Source organism: Dipodomys merriami, unplaced genomic scaffold (assembly GCF_024711535.1).
Source record: "Dipodomys merriami isolate MVZ:Mamm:240054 unplaced genomic scaffold, mDipMer1.0.p SCAF_3, whole genome shotgun sequence".
Classification (NCBI taxonomy): Eukaryota; Metazoa; Chordata; class Mammalia; order Rodentia; family Heteromyidae; genus Dipodomys; species Dipodomys merriami.
This window is the reverse complement of record NW_027204492.1, coordinates 48,860,370-48,874,069: the sequence shown is the minus strand read 5'-3', so window position 1 is coordinate 48,874,069 and position 13,700 is coordinate 48,860,370. Positions and strand designations below refer to the sequence as shown.

The 13,700-nt window shown below is 36.5% G+C and overlaps 1 non-coding gene across 1 annotated transcript; it reads left to right on the top strand.

The window, feature by feature from the left end:
- Positions 1 to 12,761: 12,761 nt before the first annotated feature.
- Trnaa-ugc (transfer RNA alanine (anticodon UGC)) lies at positions 12,762 to 12,831 on the top strand. The gene has a single exon. It is a non-coding gene; the product is annotated as a tRNA-Ala (tRNA).
- Positions 12,832 to 13,700: the final 869 nt, after the last annotated feature.

Genomic DNA, 13,700 nt, shown 5'->3' with positions numbered 1-13,700 from the left:
AAATTGACATTCTAATTGAAACCCTTTGTACAACTACTTAAAGATTAATTTAAAATAGCTACTTTGAAAGTAAAATAATAGTAGAAAAGTAATATAAAGCTGGAAATTCTTATTTTATAACCTATGAAATTAAGTCATAGATGTGGCAAACATCTATAGTCCTAGCTACCCAGAGTATATAGATAATCCATAGTTTAAGGCCAGCCTAGACAAAGGTTGTTTGATCCAGTATAAAATACAAGTTAATTTAGCAGTACACATCTGTAATCCAAGCTCATCTGTTACTCATGCAGTAGAAGGATCATGGTCTAAGGCTAACAGAGCCATACAAGGAGACCTATCTGAAATATACTAATTGGAGAAGAACTAAGTGCATGGGTCAAGTAGATATGACTTGCTTAGAAAGCGTAAGCCCTTGAATTCAAACTCAGTAACATAGGAAGAATATGTAAATATGTGTCAATTTCAACCTTCAGTGAATAAAATTCCCTGAAATGTGTAGTAAAATTGCTTCTTAGTTTCCCATTTCTTTCTTAATAACTGAAACATTGAGTATCTTTACATGCAAAGTTATGTTGAAGTAGTAAGCACTAATTGTAATCACATGCCTGGCTGTGATCAAAATAGTCATCTCAGCACTAATGATTTGCACTACCAGTTTCTTTCCTGTATATCATTATGTTAATGTCATCCTACTTACATTTCAATTAATTAACATTTTGAAATTTTTATTTAAAATTTGAAAAGGTCCCTATTAAAAATGTTTATTAAATATCCAGAAGAAAACACAAATAATTGTTCCCTTAAATCATTTTCTCTCTTTCTGAATATTTTTATTATCTCTAAGTAGTTGTACAAAGGAGTTGCCATTCAACAGAACAGTTTATGAATACAGTGCCTCTAGATAAATGTCATCCCTTTCAACATCCTCAACCACCCCTCCCAACACATCCCTTTTCTTTCTTATCTTAATTTTAGGTTATATATTGAATTTTTGCCATTTAATAAAGCAGCCTATGTGTACAAAGCATCTTGATCTGTGTCATCACTTCAACATCTTCACTTTATTTAGGCTTAATTTATGCTTAACTGTACATAGAAAGGGGTTTCATTATATTTACATATATATATATATATATATATATTCCAACACATATAACAATTATATTTAAATAACTTGTTTACACAGTTACAATGACTTCAGAGAGATTATCTTCACATGAAACAGAAAGATTAAGTATGAAAATAAACAATGCTTGATAAGAAATGTACTCATTACCCTGCCCATGCAATTGTAACCGCCCTGTATGGTATTTTCACAATAAAATATTTCACAAAAAAGAAAATAATGTGCAACTTAAAAATAAAATATCTTTCATGAGAAAAGTGTAACTTCAAATTTTTAAGTAATAGAAAAAATTTTATACAATCAATATTTCCATTATTATGAAAACACTCCAAATAAATGTAACAGGTATAGGGTTTAGTAATGGATATATGTAGAAAAATCTTTGAAAATATAACTTCAGGATATCTAAGGTTTCTTGGCAGTTTTTTTTTAATTTAATTTTATTTTATTTGAGAACATACTGTACAGAGGGGCTACAATTACATGGGCAGGATAATGCATACATTTCTTACCAAGCATTGCAGCCTCCTCCTTTGATTACACTTCACCTCCCTTCCCAGCCTCCCCCCTCCCCCCACCCAATTATACCCCCCTCCCCCCCCACACCGACATTGTAAAGTTGGTTTTGACATGGAATTTTGTACTTCTCATTGTTGCAACAGGTCCACCTGAATCCTTAAACGACTTCTTTGTCCCCATCTCCTCCACATGTTATACTGACATCAAATATAGTGAAAGCGGGGGTTACACTGTGGGGGAGGGACATACAAAGCAACAAAGAAATAATCTTATAAATGCTTTAGAAACACATGCATGAAAGAAAAAAAACATTAAAATACATATTTAAGGGTTCATTTTCCTAACATCACATTATCTGACCTTTTCCGCTTGACTCATACCTATACTAGATATTGCAAATAAGGGAAACCATGGGACCTATGCTTCTTTGAGCCTGGCTTACTTCACTTAATATAATTTTTTCCAAACCTCTCCATTTCCTAACAAATGGGGAAATGTCATTCTTTCTGATGGAGACATAGAATTCCATTGTGTATATATACCATATTTTCTGGATCCATTCATCTACTGAGGGGCATCTGGGTTGGTTCCATATCTTAGCTATGGTAAATAATGCTGCAATAAACATAGTTGTGCTGGTAGCTTTAGTGTGGTCTTGTTTGTAAACATTTGGGTAAATGCCCAAAAGTGGGATTGCTGGATCATAGGGGAGATCTATGTGAAGACTTTTGAGGAACCTCCATACTGCTTTCCAAAGTGGTTGAACAAGTTTACATTCCCACCAACAATGAAGTAAGGTTCCTTTCTGTCCACATCCCCTCCAGCATCTGTTGTTGTTAGAGTTCTTGATTTTTGCTGTTCTAACTGGAGTGAGGTAACATCTCAATGTTGTTTTTATTTGCATTTCTTTTATGGCTAGGGATGTTGAACATTTCTTCATGTGTCTATTGCCATCCTTCTTTCTTCTTTAAGTCTTTCGCCCACTTATTTATTGGGCAGTTGTTTCTTTGAGGATTTGTTGTTGGGGGGTTTAATTTTTTGAGTTCCAAGTATATTTTAGATATGAGACCCTTGTCCGTTGTATGGCTAGTAAAGATCTTCTCCCAATCGGTGGGCTTTCTATTGATCTTGCTAGCTATGTCATTTGCCCTGCAGAAGCTCTGCAACCTTATGCAATCCCATTTGTCCAACCTTTCTTTGATTTGTTGTGCTTCCTGGTCTCTATTCAGAAAATTTCGGCCTGAGCCAAGGAGACCTAGGGTTTCTCCTATTCCATCCTGTAATGTTTTCAGAGTGTCTGCTTTGAGTTCAAGGTCTTTGATCCATTTGGAGTTGATTCTGGTGCAGGGTGATATATAAGGATCTAGCTTTAGTTTTGTACATGTAGTTACCCAATTTTGCCAGCACCATTTACTGAAGAGGCTGTCTTTCTTCCATTCTATTGTTTTAGCTTCCTTATCGAAGATTAGATGGCTATAGGTCTGTAGGTTCATTTCTGGGTTTTCAATTCTATTCCATTGGTCGTGAGGTCTGTTCTTATGCCAATACCAAGCTGTTTTGATTACTATGGCTTTATAGTAGAGTTTGAAATTTGGTATTGATATTCCTCCAGCAGTGTTCTTTCCATTGAGAAGCGTTTTTGCTATTCGGGGTCTTTTATTGTTCCATATGAATTTTTGGATTGCCTCTTCTATTTCCTTGAAGAATGAGGGTGGAATTTTGATAGGTATCGCGTTGAATTTGTAGATAGCCTTGGGAAGTATTGCCATTTTCATGATGTTAATCTTTCCAATCCAGGAGCATGGGAGGTTTAGCCATTTTTTAAGTTCTGTGTTGATTTCCTTTTTCAAGATTTTAAAGTTTTCATCATAGAGGTCCTTCACTTCTTTAGTTAAGTTAATTCCTAGGTATTTTATTTTTTGTGGGGCTATTACAAATGGAGTTGCTTTCCTAATTTCAGCCACACTTTTCTCATTGTTGGCATACATAAAAGCCATTGATTTTGGGGGGTTAATTTTATAACCTGCTACTTTGCCAAAGTTTTGAATCAGCTTGAGTAATTTGGGAGTGGAGTCTATGGGATTCTTTAAATACAAGATCATGTCATCTGCAAAGAGGGAGAGTTTTATTTCTTCTTTCCCTACTTGGATCCCCTTTATGTCTGCATCTTGTCTTATTGCTGTAGCTAGGCATTCTAATACTAGATTGAAGAGAAGTGGAGAGAGTGGGCATCCTTGTCTTGTTCCTGAGTTAAGAAGAAATGGCTTTAGTTTTTCACCATTGAGTATAATGCTAGCTGTAGGTTTGTCATATACAGCCTTTATTGTATTGAGGAATGTTCCATGGATTCCTAATTTTTCCAAAACCTTCATCATAAAGGGGTGTTGGATCTTGTCATATGCTTTTTCTGCATCTATTGAGATAACCATGTGGTTCTTATTCTTGCTCCTGTTGATGTGATGAATAATATTGATTGATTTGCGTATATTGAACCAGCTTTGCATCCCTGAAATGAATCCTGTTTGATCATGGTGTATGATTTTTTGGATGAATTGTTGAAGTTGATTGGCCAAAATTTTGTTGAGAAGTTTTGCATCAATGTTCATCAAAGAAATGGGTCTATAGTTCTCTTTCTTTGATGAGTCCCTGCCTGGTTGTGGGATGAGGGTTATGATTGCTTCATAGAATGTGTTGGGTAGTGAGCTTTCTCTTTCAATTTCATTGAAGAGTTGGAGGAGTTTTGGTGTGAGCTCTGCTTTGAAGGCCTTGTAAAATTCCGCTGTAAAACCATCTGGTCCTGGACTATTCTTAGCTGGGAGGTCTCTTATTGCTGTTTCTATTTCAATGCTTGATATGGGCCTGTTAAGCTGGTTTAACTCATCTTGGTTTAGTTTTGGCATGTCAATATTTGCTAGGAAAAGGTCCATTTCTGTCAAGTTCTCAAACTTATTAGCATAAAGTTTTGAGAAGTATTCCCTTATAATGTTCTGAATCTTGGTTGTTTCTGTGGTGATGTTTCCATTCTCATCTCTGAGTTTATTAATTAGGGTGTGTTCTCTCCTTTTTCTGATAAGGTTTGCTAAGGGTCTGTCAATTTTGTTAAGTTTTTCAAGGAACCAACTCTTTGTTTTGTTGAATCTTTCGATAGTTATTTTGGATTCTAATTCATTTAATTCTGATTTAATTTTGATTATTTCTTTCCATCTACTGGATTGGGGTTTATCTTGCTGCTCTTTTTCAAGGAGGTTTAGATGTGTCATTAAATTGTTAGTTTCAGATCTCTCCAATTTGTTGATGTAGGAGCTCAGAGCTCCTGAGTACTGTCTTTGCTGTGTCCCAGAGGAGCTGGTAATTTGTGTGTTCATTTTTGTTGAATAGCATGAACATTTGAATTTCCTTTCTAATCTCTTCCATGACCCACTCATGATTCAGCAGTGTGTTGTTCAGCCTCCTTGTGATACCGGACTTTCTTTGGTGGCTTTTGGTGTTGAGTTCTAATTTTATTCCCTTGTGGTCAGAGAAAATGCAAGGTATAACTTCAATGTTTCTGAATTTAGACAAGTTTGCTTTGTGGCCTAAAATGTGGTCTATTTTAGAAAACGTTCCATGTGCTGCTGAGAAGAACGTGTATTCTGATGTTGCTGGGTGAAATGTTCGGTAAATGTCTGTTAAGTCTAGTTGATCTATGCAGCTGTTTAGATCTGCGGTTTCTCTGTTGAGTTTTTGCCGAGTTGATCTATCTAGTGGGGAGAGTGGTGTGTTAAAATCCCCAACAATTAATGTCTTTGGATCTATATGGGTTTTGAGGGAAAGTAGTGTTTCTTGGATAAATTTGGGTGCTCCATTGTTTGGCGAATAGATATTTAGAATTGTAATATCCTCCTGAAGGAGAGATCCTTTAGTTAGTATGTAGCGACCTTCTTTATCTCTTCTCACGAATTTTAATTTGAAGTCTATTTTATCTGATATTGGGATTACAACTCCCGCCTGTTTATGGGGGCCGTTTTTGTGGTAGATTTTGTTCCAGCCCTTAACATTTAAAATGTGTTTGTTTTTATGGGCAAGATGTGACTCCTGCAGGCAGCAGATAGAAGGGTCGTGTTTTTTAATCCAACTAGACAGTCTATGTCGCTTAATTGGAGAGTTCAGTCCGTTAACGTTAAGAGATAGGACTGAGAGGTATTTGGGAGTTTCTGCCATGTTATCCACCTTCTTGGGGGCTGTGAAAACTGGGTTCTTCCTAAGCTTCTTGGATTCTCAATTTGGGTGCAGTTTCTTGGCCTTTGTTGCGGTCCTGTTGGTTTTCTATATGTAGGACATCTTTAAGAATCTTTTGTAGGGCTGGTTTGGTGGAGATGTATTGTTTGAATTTTTCTTTGCTATGGAAGATTGTTAATTGGCCTTCAGTTATGAAGGAGAGTTTAGCTGGGTACAGTATTCTTGGTTGATAGTTGTTTGTTCTTAGGGCATGGCATACGTCATTCCAGGCTCTTCTTGCTTTGATTGTCTCTGCTGAGAAATCTGAGGTAATTCTAATTGGTTTCCCTTTATAGGTGATTAACCTTTTCTCCTTGACAGCTTTAAGGATCTTTTCCTTGGTCTGGGTTGATCCTGTGTGGATTATAATGTGACTGTTGGATGTCCTATTCTGGTCTGGTCTATTTGGGGTTCTAAAAGCTTCTTGTATCTGAATAGGCCTATCTGTTTGTATGTTTGGGAAGTTCTCTGCTAGGATCCTGTTAAACAAATTTCCTAGACCATTAACTTCTCTTTCAAGGTGCTCCTCTACACCCATTATCCTTAGATTGGGCCTTCTGATGGTGTCTTCCAGGTGTTGGATAGACCTATCATATTTCTTGGACTTGTCTTGGATGGTTGTATGTTCTTTCCCTATAATATCTAGGCTCTCTTCAATCCCTGAGATTCGATCTTCTGCATGGTGTAACCTGCTGTCAAGACTCTCTACTTTGTTTTTTATCTCTTTTCCTTCTATTTGGTCAGCTTTGATGGCTTCATGTTCTTTGTTGAAGCTCTGTTTTAGGTCTTGTATGAATTTCTTTACTTCCTTAATTTGGTGTTCAGTGTTTGTTCTCAAATCACTTAGTTGATTGGTTATGGTTTCTTTGGACTCCCATTCCTTCTGTTGGGTTCCATTCAGCATTCCCTTTGTGGTCTCCCTGACTTCCTTCAGCTCTTTGTTAATGGATTCCATGAATGCCTTTAGTGATCTTTGTGTATTCTCTACCTGGTCTCTCAATTCTTGAATTACTCTTTGATTAGCTTCCTCCTGTCTGTGGGATTCCTTCAGTTCTCTTTCTTCCCGTTCGTGGGATTCCTACAGTTCTCTTTGAGAGTTCTCTGCCTGCTCACGCCATTCCTCCCTTTCTCTTTGAGTATTCTCAAGTTGTTCACGGAAATCCTGTATCAGTTTTTGAGTAGCTTCCTCACGCTTATGATATTCCTGTATAAACTTCTGGGATGCCTCCTCTCTCTCCCTATCACGCTCATACAGAGTCCTTTGTACATTGTCAAACTTCTCATTTATCATGTTTGCTAGTAGTGTTTGTAGAGCTATTTGGGAACTCTCCTCTGGATTATTCTTTATCTGTTCTAATCCCTGATTATCAAGATTGGGAATTGAGATACCCAAATTTGCCATTTTTCTTGTGTTTTTCCGGCTTACTCGGCCCATTTGAGATGAAGATTGCACCAGTTTTGTGCTAGAACACTATCTTAAGGCAACCATCAACCAAAGTTTGCGTTTGTACAGTCAATAGTCTACAGATACAATCTAGTTCAACAGACACATCTATTCAACATCAAACAACTATATGTTAAAGGACTTCGAACCGCAGAAAAGAATTTGAAAAACCAGAAATTATTAGGATTAGGGAGAGATGTGGGTAAAAAATAGGAATAGATTGGTGTGGGGAGGCACAGGGAGAGTTAACTATGTCCTAATCACAATGCAGGAAATGGGTGTGTAGGATGCAAGTAGAGAGAGAGAGAAAAAGAAGAGACGGAAAGGGGAATGAAAAGAGACCAGAAAAAGAAATAGAAAAGTAAAAATTAATGTTATTATAGATATTAAAAGACTGTCTATTTAGAGAGGAATGTGAATATGTTGAGAGAAGGGGAGGGACATAGAGGAGATGTGAAAAACTTTAAGGATGGGAAAGGGAGAAGAAAAGATCAGAAGTTCAGTAGAGCTAGACAAAAAACAAAAAGATAATTAAGAAAGAAAGAAAAAGAGAAAGAAGACAAGAAAAGAAAGGAAAACGCTCATTCACATATTCCTAAAATAAAAATTATAAGATGAGAAAAAAAAAAGTTACTGGAAAACAATTATTTTTTCAGAAGAGGCAAAAATTAAAGATTAATAAAAGTTTTAGAAGGGAAAAAAATTTATATATATATATATATATATGTATAAAGTAACAAAAAACAAAAAACAAGCAAAAAAAAGAAAAGAAGAAAAAAAGAAAGAAAAAAGAAAAAATAGTCTTTTGATTTTTTTTTGGGGGGGGAGTGGGAAGAATCCTGTGTCTCCCTTTTGTCTGTAACCAGTCTCTTGTTGGAGTCTCTGGTCAGCTTGAGGTGCTGTGGCTTGATTGGTTTCTTAAGTCGGTTGGTTTGAAGAGGCAGAAAAATGCTCTGCTTTACCCAAGATTTTGAGATCCCCCTCCCAGGTTAGTTTTCTGGGAGGGTGATCTGCTTTGAATATCACAAAAGAGGGGGATGTGGTGATGAGGCTAGGTTCTGGGTAGAGTTGATGCCTTTCAACAAACAGTATCTTTTCCCTGGGGATATTTTGTGATAAAGCTCACAGTGCCCAGCCTGGAGCCATTCTCAGGGTTTCTGTTTTTCAATTGATTGTGGTGGCTGCTAGAGGGAGGGGCAGCCTCTGGCTCTGGTTACCCAGTGAGGCAAGGCAGTCCAATGGCTGGCGCCTGAGCTGGGTGACTTTTCCCTAGATGGAGCTGAGTCTGGCAGGTCACTTCGCCGTTAAGTTCTTGTGACCTGCTAAATGACTCGTTTTATTCCAAGGCCTGAGCTGGAGCTAGCAGCTCCTCCGAGCTTTGTCGGTATCCAAGATGGAGATCACCAGTGCTGGGGGGGGAGGGGTGGCCTTCCCTCCTCTGCTCTTTGAGAAGGAGTGAGGACGTTGGGCTTGTACTCACGCTGAGTCTTGGATCCTGGGTCGTCTCTGGTCTGCAAACAGCAGGATGAAGATGTTTGCTCCTTGTCGGTTCTTGTTGGTGTTGAGTAGAATCCTCTCGCCCGCTGCGTCTGGCTCCTTCGTCCCGGACTCTCTGTGTCTCAGGTATGACCCCGCGGCGGTGGTCGCCGCCGCGACCCTGCTGCCGCAGCGGCAGGTGATGTGTTTCCTTTGCTTCCCCTCTCTTGACTAACTCTCTGTCCTGTGATGGCACACTTGCTGTGATTCTCTGGCTTAGGACTGTTCACTGGAACTCTAAAACTGCTTTCTATGCGAGAGCTTGTTCAGATTCCAGCTTCTCCTCCGCCATCTTCCCGGAACTCTATATTTTCATATATTAATAAGAGGTACTGTGGTATGATTACTCCTGCATTGTTTCTCAAAACATTCCAATAATTAAATGGTATAGAAGGTAAGTGGATTTATATCTAGTCAGAAACAAAGAGCCATCATTTATGAATGATCAACTTGATATGAAACCCTTAAATACATAAAAGTTTTACTCTATATTCACACATTCAAGGCTCTCATTTAATTGTATTGCATAATGCTATAAAATTCAATTATTTATGCAAAAATATTATACTACTATACTTAAAATGTCCTGTGTATTGGAATTTTAATGTGTTATTCCCCTTAGCATTTAATCTAAGCCACGTAGTGATTTTTTTCTCTCCATCAAGAGAAATAACCATTTATAACTTTATGAATGACTAAAGAACATGCTATTTGTATTCAAGAAATACACTAAGGTAATAGCAAGGGATGTAAAACAAATCTGAAGTGTTGAAAATATTTTAGTTCTATTTAAAAATAGTCAATATTGCCTTTATTTCTTATAGAACAATTTAAGTGACTAGGCTAATCTAATAATAGATTGAATATGAAAGGTTAGGTCTACATGCATTGTTCCATTGTTTTGTTTCAGAAAATAAAGATTTCTGAAAATTAAGTGGCATTTATCATGTAGTTTTAAATTTTCTTCTTTTTCCATGGTATTGTATTGACCTATTAGGTGTGCCTCTACAAGAAATACTTAAACTACATTTTACTGACAACCATTTAGTCCTCACTTAAACTTACAAACTAACTAGCAACAGGATAAAGTCTAGGTTTGTGTTTATGACCTTTTTCCAAAGCCAGTTTCTCTTGACATCACTTTGTAGCCATCTCGGAAGCTATGAAGTAGAGACAGGAGACTGAAGCCTCTGCCCAACTGTCAACGACTCTTACTATAAGATCATATGTGAACAAGGCTGAGACAATAGACTGTCAGATACCGGCCATTTATGAGAACACACCTGTGACTTTTATAACTATAAATATTTTTCCATTTTTCCTTCAATTCTCCTTATTTAATCCAAGGCACAAGTTTGTTCCCCTCCAAAACAGCTGTACATTTTAATGAAGTGTCCTTTCCCTAAGAAATATGGGTACCATATCATAAACCTTTCTCTGTCCTTGACTATGTCTCTTTGTTTGGCATATGGGGTCAAGTGGAAATCCTAGAATTTAGTTCTGTAGTCTAAACTTCCATTTTCACCTATATACATGTATGTATATGCATATGAGTGAAAGAATGAGTCAACAAACATATACATATTTGCATATTTAACATCTACATGGAAATATGAACAAGAAATTATTTGTATTAAGTATTTTTAGCATGGAAATCTGAACAAAACATGACTTGAATTAAATGGTTCTTTTTAAAGGGGAAAATTCTGTCACAAATTTGAATGCATACTCTAGATAGTCCTCTCAGGGGACTATATAATTCATAAGGATATCTGCAGATTAGATAAAAATAAAGTTGTTCTTTTTATTTATGTGTTTTTTTCAAAGACCTTCAGTGAGTTCATCATTCCTGTGTAAATGTCCAAGATTTATTGGATTTTTTTCCAAACAGACTAGAGTGTATATCTTAAAGAAACTGAAAAGATTGCTTTTTACAAGGTATTTCTGTCATAGTTTTCAAAGCTTCATTCACAAAGGAATGTTACTGGTATTTCCATCAAATGACAATGGAGGAAACATTGGATACATGGGGTACAACGTAAGCTTAGATTGAGTGACTCTTGATTGGTGTTCAAACTAAAAATTACAGAAGAGCTATATAATTTCCATCCACACAGATGCAAACCTATTTAAATAGTCCTTTGTTTAAGTGACTGGGTAGGGACTGAGGTAAATCTAGACATGAAAACATTTTTATCTTACCTATCCTATATATTTTCTAGTCCTAATAATTGATATAATATCCTTAATGAATGATATCCATAAATATGCTGGAAATTTACTCATCATTGAAAGTATAACTGCTATGGATTTTGCATTCTATCCTGTACTGTTGCCTTCTAATCTAACTTATCATAAAAGATTCATCAGGAGGGCTGGGAAGGTGGCTCAGTGGTAGAGTGCTTGCCTTGCATGCTCGAGGCCCTGGGTTCGATTCCTCAGCACCACATAAGCAAAAAGAAAAAAGCCGGAAGTGGCGCTGTGACTCATAGTGGTAGAGCGCTAGCCTTGAGCTGAAGAGCTGAGGGACAGCACCCAGGCCCAGAGTTCAGGCCCCACGACCGGACCCAAAAAAAAAAAAAAAAAAAAAAAAAAGATTCATGAGGAAAGTTATTTTGTCTCAATATTAATGAAAATGTCAGCACACTGTTTAGGTATTAGGTATTTCTTTTCAAGTTTATAGAAACAGAGCAGTAAAAAGAGCAATGCCATCTAATTGCGTTAATGTGCTTAAGTTGTAGCTTTCATATTTTGCCATCTCTTTAGGATTAATTGTACAACAACCAGGCAGATGATTTATTCTTCCAATAGTTGAAGTCAAACCAAAAATTGCAAATGTCTTGGAAATTGGAATAGACTTTTTATCACTTATGATCTGTTTAAAGGTATTCAGTTTAACTACATGTAAGAAAATATGTATCCTAGCTAGTAAGCTTTACAGATGATTTACCTTATACCTCAGACTGTGAATTTTGGTTAACTTAATGAATTAAGGTAGTTAAGGAGAGATATTAACTATAACAATAAAAGTTTTCTCATAAAGGATTCGCATCACATTTGATGACATTCACTATTGGTTATCTTCATCCTTATCATTAATTGTCTTCAGTAATGTCATGCTCATCCACTGACAAACATATGGCAGGTGCCTGGTGCAATTCACATGTTTGAGTTCAACTTGAGTATCATGAAGTACATGACTACGAAAACAGCAAAAAGTGTCATTTATGTATTAGTAACTAGTTATTTCTGGTGTTGTAAAAAATTAATTTTGACCATAGCAAGCATTCAATTGAATTTTCAAATAAATAAATAAATATAGCTAAATAACTTTTTATAAAAAACTATAAAATTATGTTGGCATTAGTAACTTTAATGATCATAAAACTGCATTAAGATTATTTGTGAGCCTCTTTGATTTATTTTGGGAGGATGAGGGCTACTCACTGTCCCTGAACTTCTTTTGTTTAAAACTAGTCTACCACTTGATCCACGATTCCATTTGCAACTTTTTGATGGTTAACTGGAAGTAAAAGTCTCGCAGACTTTCTTGCCCAGACTGGTTTTGAACTACCATCTTCAAATCTCAACCTCCTGAGCAGCTAACAATACAGGTGTGAGCCATTAGCACTGGGTTATGAGTTTCTTTATGAAAGTAATATATTCCCATCATTAAGATATACAAAAATACTAAACTACTATACCTACCCTTAGAAACTATATTTGTACAAACCCTTTTCTCATTCTCTGTCATCTATGTCATATTCTATTGCAAATTTTCAAAATATTCAAATTTTAGCCAACCAGAAAAAAGATGAGTTATACAACAGTGTAAAAATAATGCATGTTAACCAACATATCTACATTAAAAAGACCTAGGTGGCTCAGTGGTAGAGCGCTTGCCTTGCATGCACGAGGCCCTGAGTTCGATTCCTCAGCATCACATAAGCAAAAAGAAAAAAAAGCCGGAAGTGGTGCTGTGGCTCAAGTGGTAGAGTGATAGCCTTGAGCTGTGAACAGCTGAAGGACAGCGCCCAGGCCCAGAGTTCAGGCTCCACGACTGGAACCCTCCCCTCCCCCAAAAACGACCTCCATGTTGCTGTCTTCATCTCTTGGACATGAGCGGTAAGAAAGCACATTCTCAAATCTTGTGTGATAATTTTAAGGACATAGGAATATAGCCAAATACACCAAATCAACCCTGGAAGATTTGAGGATTGTAAAAAGCAGCCTAGTTTATTTTGTTACTTGTCTATAATGTGACTTTTCCATTTTCTAGTTATCATCTTTACAATGGCCATTCTATGCACAATAAGTACTGAATACTTTACTCTGGTATACTCAAGCACAAAAAGAAATATCTAAAATCTTCTAATATTTCTACTACTTGTCTACTTGTCTAATAGAACATAACCATTTAGAAAACTTATTCAAAGGTGTTTTAATAGCAGAAATGACACACGCATTTATTATTTGCATTACTTTCTGGATTTTATGTTTAGAAAATTTCAACAATGTTTGTAATTGTACTTGCCAACCTGGGATTTTACTCTCCTTAGAAAGAAGCACCACAATGTTGTCAGACACTTTGTTTTCCTATACTGTTTTGTAGAATGGGAACTTCCTTGTACTACTACTTAAAGATGATTTAAAAAAATTAAAAATGAAAAAAGAAGCTCCAAATTGAAATCATCCCATCAAATCAAACAAACAAACAAAAATCCACAGGTTTGAATTTATTTTAAAATATTAGTTGCCAGAGAGAAACCTCGGTGTAAATATTGGACTATATGTCCCGAAGGCAGCTTATTAGCT